General features: G+C 42.7%; 1 pseudogene; it reads right to left on the minus strand.

Moving 5' to 3' along the window:
• Positions 1-947: 947 nt before the first annotated feature.
• On the minus strand, positions 948-2,954 carry LOC103240551 (protein fem-1 homolog A-like; annotated as a pseudogene).
• Between the last annotated feature and the right edge of the window lie 8,720 nt (positions 2,955-11,674).

Below are 11,674 nucleotides of genomic sequence, written 5' to 3' on the forward strand. Positions count from 1 at the left end.
AAACCATATCACCTCTAAAAGGCAGTAGAGTGGAGTTTTATAAAAGCATACGGTCACCCACATTTTAGGGACCAACACCATGGACTTTAACTTGCTTACCAAATTCTTCACACGATAGAGCTCACTCTATGTGGTGCCTTAGCATCTCAGGCACTACAGAATCTTCACTGCTTGAAATTCACTTATGAAGTCTGACCAACAACTTTCTTTAAACAAACAAACAAAAAGGCATTTCTTCAACTTGAAATATATTAAAAAAAAAAAAGAAACAAAAATCCACCAACAAAACAAAAAAGGCAATAAAATCTCAGAACTTTTGTGCAATGCTTCCAACCTGCCAGTTTATTAAATAAACAGAACAGCAAACCAACCAAAAGCTATGCAAGTGGCAGGCCACCCTGGGCAAAGCCCTGCCTGCCTGCTCATGACTACCCCAGCTCGGGAGCAGGGCGTGATCATGCTGGAAGAAATGAGAGGTGGTCTTCCTCCTTGACTTTCAAACTCTAACCTTGGGAGCCCCTAGTCCTAACGCTGTATTCGTTAGCTGGAGTTATCCAGCCACATCAAGGGCAAGGGAAGGCAAACCAATTCTCAACTTCTTCCCGTGTTTCTATCAGGAAGGAAGGCAATGGCTTCAGTCCCTTCACCTCTAGGTAACAAGGCAAAAGCCTCCAAAACGCGGAAAGAAAGGAGGTGAAGTTCTTGCTTCTTTTCCCAACTCAGGGCTCCTAGAGAAAGATAGTTCTCCTAGCACATGACCCGAAGGCTTCTAGCACCAAAGGCTCACTAACTCCTCTTCCCCTCTGTCTGCAGGTAAAGGGGGTGGGAGGCAGAAGAGCCCTTCTCCTGATTCGTGCCTGAAGGAGGCAAGAACGGGCCTCTGCCACATGCCCTCATTTCTCCCTTCAGCAGGAGGAAGAGGGGAGGGTGCAAACACTCTGGACAGGTCAGTGCAGTTGAATGAAAGTCTCCAGCTTTTCCGGGATGAAGCCCTTGCAGGGGATCTTGTTCTTGTCCAGGGCCCCGGCTGCAGGGCATTGCAGGGTCATGCAGTGGAAGGGCTGCGTGGTGCCCCTGGCCAGCAGCTTGTCCTCCAGCAGCTCATAGGCCATCTTCCTGAAGGCGTTGTGGTGGCATCTGGGTGGGCCCCTGCTTGGATCAGGGGGTTCATGATTGCCAGGCAGTTGTTCTGGGCTGCCATGTGCAGTGGGGTGTTGTTGTCAAAGGACCTGCTCTCTGAGTCGGCCCGCAGTTGAGCAGCACTTTGACCGCGTGCAGGGAGGTGAATCTGCCTCCATTTGTGGTACACATTTGTGGTGTCCTTGACCACAGCCATGTGCAGAGGGGTGAAGCCGTTCTTGCCTCTGGGCGCACACTTGAGCAGGTGGTAGATGGTCTGGTGCTTCAGGTGCTCCTGGCTAGGAGTGCACTCCACTTTCTCCAACAGATAGAGCAGGTGGAGGATGATGTCCAGCGCCTTGGTGAACTGGGCCGCGTCTTCAGGCTCCTTGGGCAGCTGAAGCTCCTTGTGTCCGGGAAACGTTCCATTTGCCAGACCCCTTCCGTGAGAACCCCCACGAGGTCTGTAAAGCCGATTTGTATGCCCAAGCTGCCTTTGGCCACCCGGTCCTGCAGCACGTAAGTAGAGTTCCACGAAGGAGAGGAAGCTGCTGGCGGTCATGGGGCTCAGAGGCTGGCTGACCTGCTGCACGTCCAGGTCCCACTTCCGCAAGCGGATGCAGCGTTGGAAATTGCCTCAGTTCGTCCACACCGTGCCCCAGCACGGATGTAACGGGAAGTGCAGGGGTGAGAGGCTCCGAGGATTCGCTAACAGATGAACAGGGCCTGTATGCGCATCTCATCCCGGTGGCTTACCAGTGCTTCCAACTCCTCGGTGGTGTGGACCTCCCTGGAATAGCTATCGGCCAAGACCAGCTTCTGGGGTTCTGGTTTGGGCAAGTGACTCCATGGCTCATCTCCAGTGTTTAAGGATCCCAAGCAGATCTTGCTTCTTTTCCAAATACCTGGCTCCCAGAAATCCCAAGGTTTCCACGACAGCTTCCGGGCTGGCGGGACAGCAGCTTTCGTAAGATTCCCAGTTCAGTGGTTCCTCCGCGGAGGAGCTGCAGCATGGAGTCCCTGAGGCTGCGCGCACCCGGGGTTGGTGGAGGGCCTTCTTGGGGTAGCCCTGGTTGGGCCTCTCTCCCCGCGTCCTGCTCCTGGCTGGGCTGCTCCTGGATGAGGCACTCCACTATGCTAGTGTGGTCCGTCACGCTGGCGCCAGCAGCGGGGTCCTGCGAAGGAAGGCCATCCCATGCGGGTCTGGCACCCCAGCAACAGCTGCAGGCTCTCCAGGCTGCTGGACGCGGCTCAGTCTTGTAGGGTAGTGTTGCCACTGGCTCTGTGCCGGTTCACTTGGGCGCACTGCTCCAGCAGGTAGCGGGCGATCTCTCGGTGGCCCTTGTAGCAAGAGATCATGAGGCACATGTGGCAGAGCCGGTTGGTCACCTCCGGGTGAGTCTGGTTCTCGCCAGTGGCCATCGAAGCAGGCAGCGTGAGGGGCTTGGAGTTGGTGCGCTCGGTGCGGGTCGCCGAGGCCCTGTGGCGCAGCAGGCTCCGCACCACGTCCAGATGGCCGGCGGCAGAGGCGGCCCACAGCGGTGGCGAGCCCTCGATGGTCTCGCCATCGAAGTGCCCCTAGCCGCCAGCCTCCAGCCTGGCGCTGCACCGGTTCACCGGGTATCCTACTGCGTCCAGGTTGCCGGAGCGTGCTGGGGGTGCACTCCACTTTCTCCAACAAGTAGAGCAGGTGGATGAGCAGCGGCGCCCCCCGCGCTGGCCACGTGGCCTGTCAGCTCGTCCAGCTCTTCCGGACTCCGGCCGGTGAACAGCTTCTGGAGCAGCTGCAGCTTACTGTCGCGGGCGGCATCGTACATCGCGGGGCAGAGGTCCATAGTCTGGGCGCCTGGGGGCCCGGAGACAGCGGATTAGAGCCCGGATGGGTCGGCTGGCTGCAGCCTTCACCGTCTTCCCCGCCGCCTTCTGAGGGGTTCCCGTATCCTTTCATCTATACATATTTACCGCATGTATCTCTTAGAGAACCAAATCCTTTAAAAATAACCAGAGTATCATTATCACATCTAAAAATATAGTTTCTTAATAATACCAAACATCCAAGTGTTCACATTTCCTAAATTGTCTTACACATTGTTTATCCAATGTGTACGTTTGAATTGAAATCCAAATAAGATACAAACATTGCTGTTGGCTGAAGTTTCTATACATTTTCCCCTTCACTTCTTTCCCTTGAGAGTGTTTGGCTGAAGAAACTGGGTTGAAGAGATCTCAGTGTCCGGATTTTGCTGAGTGCATCAGTTATAAAGATTACTGATAAGAAGACTTCAATGTCCGGTGGATTTCAGTGGGTTCCTTCTCATCGAGCTTTGCTTTTGAGGACGTGAGGTGAGGAAGAAAGCCCCTTCACAGGGACCTTCTGTGTCTTTGGCCGAAACTGGCCTCCATTGTGGAAGGAGGCGAAAAAGTGATTTCAAATGCTTTTGAGTATTAATCCCAATGTCCAGTTACAAAATCTGTGACTTATCTAGGAATTACCTTTAAGTGCATCATACTTATATAAGTAAGGTATATAAAAGAGACATAAAAAAATTGGACATAAATCATGTTCACGGATGGGATAATTTAATATTTTAAATATTTAAGGCAGTTGAATTAAAATCCCAGTAAACTTTTTTTTTTTTGCGTTTGCATCTTCACTAGCTGATTTCCAGATGATCATAGGTGAATGAATGTGTATAAATAGCTAAGCTAATTTAGAAAATGAGGAGTAGTAAGGGGGCAAAAATTTATCTGAGTTTAAGTTATTATTCAAAGGATTAGAAATGAAAAAATACACATAAATACACTTAGTATTTGATGTTTGGAAAATGAATGAGTTACTTAAGAAATTGTGTTGGGAGACTTGGACAGAATATAAAGCATGGAATAGGAGGAAAAATTAAGTTAGATAAGTAGGTAGATTTAAAAAATTAAAATTGAAAGCTAAAACGGGTAAAGCTAGTAGAAGAAAATACAGAAACTTTTCTTTGTGATTGGGCATGTACAAAGATTCTAAAATAAATCCATCAGATAGAGTGACCTTGGACCATAAATAAATAATAAATCCTTCAAGTATAAACTATAAAGAGAAAAATTAATATATTTCATTACATCAAAATGAGCTGTCACCTGGCTACCTTCACTTTCTAGAGTCTGGAAAGGTGGCATTTTAGCTTTCCAGTCAGTGCTTAATAAAGGACAATCAAAAACACCATGAACAAAATTTAGGAATGGGGTTTCACTTGGAGAAAATGAAAATAAAACTTACGATAAGTGACAGTTTGAGAGAAGATCTATAGTGTATTTATCACCAACAAAGAATTAATATTTAGCATCAAATAATAAAGTTTTATAAATAAGAAAAAAACATAAAAAGTCAAGGATTATGATTTAAGACATACCCTAATGGCTAAAAAATGACATGCAATGATGAATTGTTTAACTTCATTTTAATCAACAAAATACAGGTTAAAACTCTGAGATACTGTTTACTGAAGTGCAAAAAATTAGAACATTGCATATGAAATGCTGGTGGGACTGTGTGGAGATGGGAAACCTCGCGTACTGCTGGGAGATATGGACTGGTATGGTCACCTTGGAAAGCAATTAAGCAGTACTTAGTGGAATTGATTTATTACTCTGTAGACCCTAAACACTATAGAAATTCTTACAAGTGTGCACCAGAGATATTTATGAGAATGTTTATTGCAGCATTATTTGTGCTAGCAAAGAACCAGGGGATAATTAGGCTAAATTTAGATAGTACAGCAGTCACAAGAAATGAACAAAGTAGATATTGAGCCACATGGACAGATCTCGATAACATAATTTTTGTAGTCTAGCACTATATATGTAAATTACATGTACACAAATAGTAATGTTCATATTTTAAAGACATTCACACACATATATAAATGAACATATGGAAGGTGAGTTGAAGGTACAAATATGAAATACTTTAGGTCAGCGGGGAAGAGAAATTGGATTGCACAGGATGGAGATAAAAATAAAATAAGAAACAGATAATGTGTCATGAACTGATGACATGATTAATCCCATTCTACCCATCTGACATGCCTACAATAAGTGAACTTATAAATCCACCAGCTTCTGTTGAGAAATAGGAAGATTTGACCACCTAAGGTCTGGTACGGTGGAAACCAGGAGGTGAGACAGATGTGGAGCAATGCTTTGCAGCTCCCCTCCCCGTTGTCTATCACCAGTCAATGAAAGCCATGTTTATTGGTCTCTGGTTTCTGTAAACATTTGTATTAAGGCCTCTGCTCTACAGAGGTATGAAAACTTTGTTTGCGGGGGGGCCTCAAGAGTAGGTGACCTCATGGGCATGGACCAGTTTCATAAGCCTAATTGGGTGAATTCGTTTATCCTAAAAGCTGTTGCTATGTTGTTAAGTTGCCTGGGCTGAGAATCCCAAAAACAGAGTCGTTCAGAAATTTTATAGGCACTGAAGTCAGTATTCACCCTAGGCAGGACTCCCCCTGAATATCCAAATAGATTAAAGGAAATAATTCTAAATGAAGTCCACAGGGAAACTTTTATAAGAGTGTAGTATCTTCTCCCATCATGAATAATTCAGTTAAGAGGCCTATGAAGAGCACACCTCTTTTCCCCCTTGACCGTTCTACTATTGGAAATGATCGAACTTTCAGTCCCTGATTAAAGTTTTCAGTTTACCCCACTGAAAATGTGCCAATTAATTCTGACTCCTATTGACCCTTGTCAGAAAGTAGCAGCTTTTCCAGTCGCGACCTTGCTTGGTTAAAATGCTAAGAATGTTCTATTTTAGAATAGCTAAATAACTTGAGACCACCTTCAAAAACAGACTCTTTGGGATGAAGTAAGAGAAATAATTTCAAAACAGCTTTAAAAAAGGTATTTTCTTTTTGAAAGAAAAGGGCTTGTCTGTATACCATAGGTGAAATAAGGTTAGTTACTACATTCATCACTGATGTATAACAGGTGGAAAAAAATTAAGAGAACTTCAATAAAAGTTCTTACTTAGGACAAAGGAAAGTCAAAGCAAACACAGGACCCCTCCATACATTGGTCATCTGTAGAGAATATGTATTACATTCCATAGGGCAGTATTAGCAAGAACAGTGAATCTAATGGACTTCACCTTATTGAATAGCTTCTTTGTTAACAGAGACTAACAGCCAAGGCCCATTTTGCCAGAGTGTGTTAATAATTTCTTTTTAATGCTGTACTTGATAATGTAAAAAAACCAACAAAAAATAAGCCTGCATTTGGCTGTGTGTAGCTGTGGTCACGTTATGAACTTGTGCCATATTAGGGGAACCATTTTCTGAATTTCAGCCCACTTTGCTGTCACCCAGGAGAGCAGTGGCATCAATGTGCACTGGAGGTCAACATGCTTCGCAATAAACACTCACCATCATGACCCAATCCTGGTGAGCACCAGTTACTCCACATTGATAGCTGAAGGACTGAATTTGAAAGTCTACTCTTATGTTACAAAAAACACATGGTTTATAATATGAGACAGTTTATTGCCAGTAGTGGTGTAGAATGATATAAAATGCAGACAAGCACCCAGATTTCAGGGCTATGTACTATCATTCCCCAAAATGAACCAGCTCTCCCTTGAGGGGAGCAACTGCTTAACTTGGGCAGGAAGAACAAGATAGTTCTGGAACATCTTAGCTGAATGGGAGTGATGATGATACTTTCAGAAATTTCTGGGGTAGTGTTAAGAGGTGAAAAGAGGTCAGCCTTATAAAAATGAACAAGTGATGACAAATGAAAGTCAACTATTACCACAATGTGAAACAGGTTGAGTTTAAACAGGAGCCTTGGTTTCATATATATATATATACACACACACACATGCACACACTCTAGCAACAACAAAAAAAACAGGTGTCTTGGAGTGTGCTGAGAGGCTATGGAAAGACAATTGTATTAAACACAAGAATGCATTTTCAGTTGAAGAAAATATATGGAATGAGTGATATTGTGAGGATTATACTAAAGTTGCTATTGGGAAAAAGTTCTTGTTCGTTTACTTAATAATGAATATCAATAATCTCAGATGTCCAGCTTTGGATTTGCCCTTTCCCGCTCTCCTTATGAAAGTTTGCATGGGGTAACAGGTGACTCTGATCTGACGTTAAAACCTCCACTTTTGCGTTGGCCATAAGCTGACAGTTAACAGCTTCCCCTACTGATTCTTCATTGACAAGGAAGCCTGCCTTTGAGTTAACAACCTCATGGAAAGAACTACCCTCCTCTGATACAGCAGCAAAGAGACAAGCGCTACTATAAAAAGGGCCAAGCTTCTTTGGTTTTTGCACAGCACGTCATAGTTATTCTGTTTGGCTACTATCCTGAGGTGCATCTCTTCCCCTCCATTTTTTCTCCAAGAACCTTGGCTGTAGTAGGGAGTGTGTGTGTGCATGTGTGTATATGTATGTGTGTGTGTGTGCGCGCACAGAAAGCACAAACAAACCATAGTGCATATGGTGCCAGTCACATTCATCCTAAGGTTGAGAATTCCAGATGAAGAAATTATCCTGACACTGGATTAACGGTAGATAGTTGCTGCTACTTCCATTTTTGTCCAGTAGACCCACTAAATATGACTTTTCTGGCTATTATTTTTCTTGAAATCTAATGTTGACAACTTAATATAGTGGAACATTTGAATAGATTGTGTTTAATATTACTGTTTAATTTAGGAGTCATCTTCAATAATTTGGAAAGAAATAGTGCACCCTCTAGTGAACATTTTAAGGACTAGCATAGACCGCTGTGCAACACAGGTTGCAATTGGGTTAATGGGGAGCAACATTACACATCCTTGGCACCCTTTAATCTGTAGCTTATTGGTTGCCGTCTTTGTGGTAACATGAGGAGTATGAAGAACTAACCACAGGACCAGAAGACAACAATGGTTGGAAGAGGGGAGTGTGTATGTAGAATGTGTTAGAGTCCTTGCTGCTTCACTCTACTGCCCTTTGCAGAGTGTAGGAAGAATAGGGCAAAGTTTGACAGGGAATTTGGAGGACACTCTCACAGAAAAGAAAATCAGAGCATCTGGGTGTCATGACATGGAAATATAAAAACGTAAAAAAAAAAAAAAAACAAAAACCAACCTGTGATTGTGAAATTAGAAAAATTATTTTATTTTTCATTAGACTAAAGTCACTTGGCATACAGAGAATTGGCCAAGTTGTGAAAAACAGCAAGAAATTTTGGTCTTGAAATCCTATTATTTTGTCCTCACCAACCCCACTCAATTAACTTCTGGAAGACTGTGGAATGGCAACATTTCCATGGAATGAGATAGAAAGTGTGATGGCTAAAAGTGGCAGTAGGGCTACCTAATATCCTAAAAGCCATTACTAACAGAGATTATTCTTTTCTACTTTTTAATTTTTTGAAGTAATGTTTCTTTTGACAATGTGCAACTATCAGTTTTTTAAAATTCAGACAGATGTAATATATATGAAATAAGTTAAAAGTGTGCTCCAAAGGCAACAAAAATAGTATCAATTGTTAGAAATAATAAACCCCATATACATAATTTGAATTGTTTGATTTGCAATGTATGTTTATTTATATTTTGAAACTAGTAAAGGCCTTTTTACTTTGTTCTTGTGTGACCTTTCTGATGGGTTTGCAAGCAATTTGTTATTTTTGAAGTAATGGTTACTTGCTCCAAACCTCCAAACAAGTATCTATGTGAATTTGATTTATTAGAAAAGTTTTTGACTATATACACTTTGTAATTTATTTGGTTTTCTCTTAAAGCAAACAGAACTCTATGCTATAAGGTTAAACATATAATCATATAGTATTTTTAGACAATCAAGTACTTTATATAAATTAGAGGTAATAACTTTTAAAGAAACGTTAGTCTGAAAGTGATTTTCTGTGACTTTGCCAGGAATGCAGTGGGAAAGGGCACTAAAGAGGGAGTATACTCAGAAATCGAGATAGCCAGAGATTCTTTTTAATCAAAGATACGTAGAAGCTCACTAGTTGCCCCAGAGACACAGAAGTTAAAATCTTGCTAGACCACAGTAAAAGTTGGCTCAATCTTTTCTAGGGTGAGAGGGAGAAACACACACAGGGGGATACCTAGTAATGTTAACAAAGTTCCAAATGGAATTAAAAAAACTGGCCCTTTGAAATCAGAATCACAAATTAAATTATGCATTTTGGTTTTGTTTGGGCATTTCCATACTGACTGATTGCTTTTCATTTAGTAGGACTCTTTTTTGGTGGAGGGGGTCAATTTACACTGTGAAATTGTATATACTTGTTGGCAAGCTGCAGCTTCACTAACCACGTAATGCTAAATTTTGTGGCATACAGGCATGGAAGTATACAGCCCAGTGACTCTCAGACTTAGTGTGCATAAATGTTACGTGGAAAGACTGTCACAGATGTTTAGGCCTCAAGCTCAGGGGTTCGGATTCAGAAGTTCTGAGGGGGGGGGATGAGAAAGTGGCATTTTAAACAAGAACCCCAACCCCAGGTGACTTGGAAGCAACTGCTCTAGAGATTATCACTGAGAGGAACACCAGCTGACCCGAGGTCAATAATGTGGAGGTTTGCAACCATTTATAAATGAATTTATTGAGAAAAGTTCAGTGATAGTTATTTTTGAGGAGTCTGTGTGTGTTTTGGAAAAATTGAGAGGTGGGCCAACAATGACTGAAATATAATTGCACTGGTATATAAATCTGAATGCACTACAAAATGCAGGCTCTTCAGGGCATGTGCTGGAGCCAGGGCAGAACTCCTCAGCCGCACTCTGCATTCTTGCAGCAGGGCTTCCATTCCTGCTCCTTCCTCTGCTGGGGATGCTCTTCTTGTCCTGACTTTCCCTCATCAGTCAGACTCTGCTATCTTCTCACCTCTCAGGAGCCTTCCATGACACCATCAATAAACATCCTTTCCCAGCCACTATGCTTCTCCTCTTCCTACTTCATCTTTCTTTATGGCACTTGCAATTTGTTGAAATAATATTGTTGATCTGTTTACTTTTTTAGTGTCTCTTCCTTGAGACTAAACTCCAGGAGATCAGGGATTTTGTTTGTTTCATGAGTAGCTGTATATCCAGCACCTAGAATTAAGTAGTGAAAGAAATCCAATTCTTTTTCCAATCAAAATTTACCTGGTTTTGTGGCCTATTTTCCAAGGATTTGTGCTCTAATATAGAAGAATACACTGACTCCATGAACACATCCATTCTTGAACTGTGGGGAGTGCAGTGTTCTGCCCATTTTTCCCAATGATTAAGAAACTTACTTTGATGTTCCCTTTTACTCTTGATGGCTATCACTTTTCTTTTGAAAACTTGAGATTGGTAATAGACACTTAATGTATTTCTCACTGTCTTTAATACAATAGGTTAAAGATTAATCAATAAATATGGCATATCTTGAAATGAGGTGTGTGTATTTGGCATTCATCTGAGTGTCACCACACAGTGGTAGAGGATGGATGGGATTAAGAGAGAATATTTGTCAATGCTTATTCAGGAAAACAGCTCACGCCAAGTAGTTCAATAGAAGACATCCAATATGGGGAACTAGTTACAGCAGTGTTGCCAAAATGGCAGGAAGGCAAAAAAGAGGCAGCCCCATTGTTATCCACAGCAGGAATTTCCTACCAGCTTTAGAACAGAGGAAAGGGGGATGAAGGAGGTAGTATGGCCAGAGTCCAGAGGGGCTGGGAGCACAGAAGGAGAGGCTGTCCAGAGGAATCTGGAAGTCCTGGAGGATGTCCACCCACTTCCAAGGATGCCTCCAAAACAGAGAGGTAGGTGAAGAAATGCCCTGGCCTCTTCTTTTTTGCACCCTCAAATATTCTGCCAGTGTTCCCACTGCCTGAACCCAACTACAAGGCAGTGGGAAATGGAATTTGCAGGGTTCAGCCCAGTCCACTACAGAAGAGATTAGAGAAAGGACTGGAATGGGTCAGAGAGCATAAAAGGACAGGAGGAATTTGGAGAAGTGCACCTGATAAAATCATCTTGGTTCAGGTTTGTGCTGCAAATGAATTATTCTAACTGCATGGTGTGAAGCTCACCATGTGATATAAAATTTCCTAAGATCCTGCCACACAGCTGTCTTATTTGCATGAGTCCAAAAACTGCAGGCTAGAAAGGTGAGTGAAAGTTAGAAAATGGTTATATAAATGATCAGCCATCCACATGGGCTTGTTTTGGATTTACTACCACTATTTTTTATTTTATTATTTTAGTGTTACTGTTATACTGCATCAAACCTTGTTTTCCTGTGAGGTCTTTGACTCCCTTACTGACAACTCAAGTCATTTATGTAATTTTTCAAACACTTTTAGTTATTAAGAGAGGTGAATTTCAAATATTAGACCTAACCTTGTGCATTCTCTGTTCCTCTTCCCGTGAATACAGATGGACTTAAAGCTCTAGCAGCTGGGAACTGTGGACATTGGGATAGTTATTCTCTCACTCACCTCCTTTCCTGCACTTGCCCTCCTGGTGTTGAGAGGAGGAAAATGAGGGAGGGAGGCTTCACACATA

This window comes from Chlorocebus sabaeus, chromosome 13 (genome assembly GCF_047675955.1).
Source record: "Chlorocebus sabaeus isolate Y175 chromosome 13, mChlSab1.0.hap1, whole genome shotgun sequence".
NCBI lineage: Eukaryota > Metazoa > Chordata > Mammalia > Primates > Cercopithecidae > Chlorocebus > Chlorocebus sabaeus.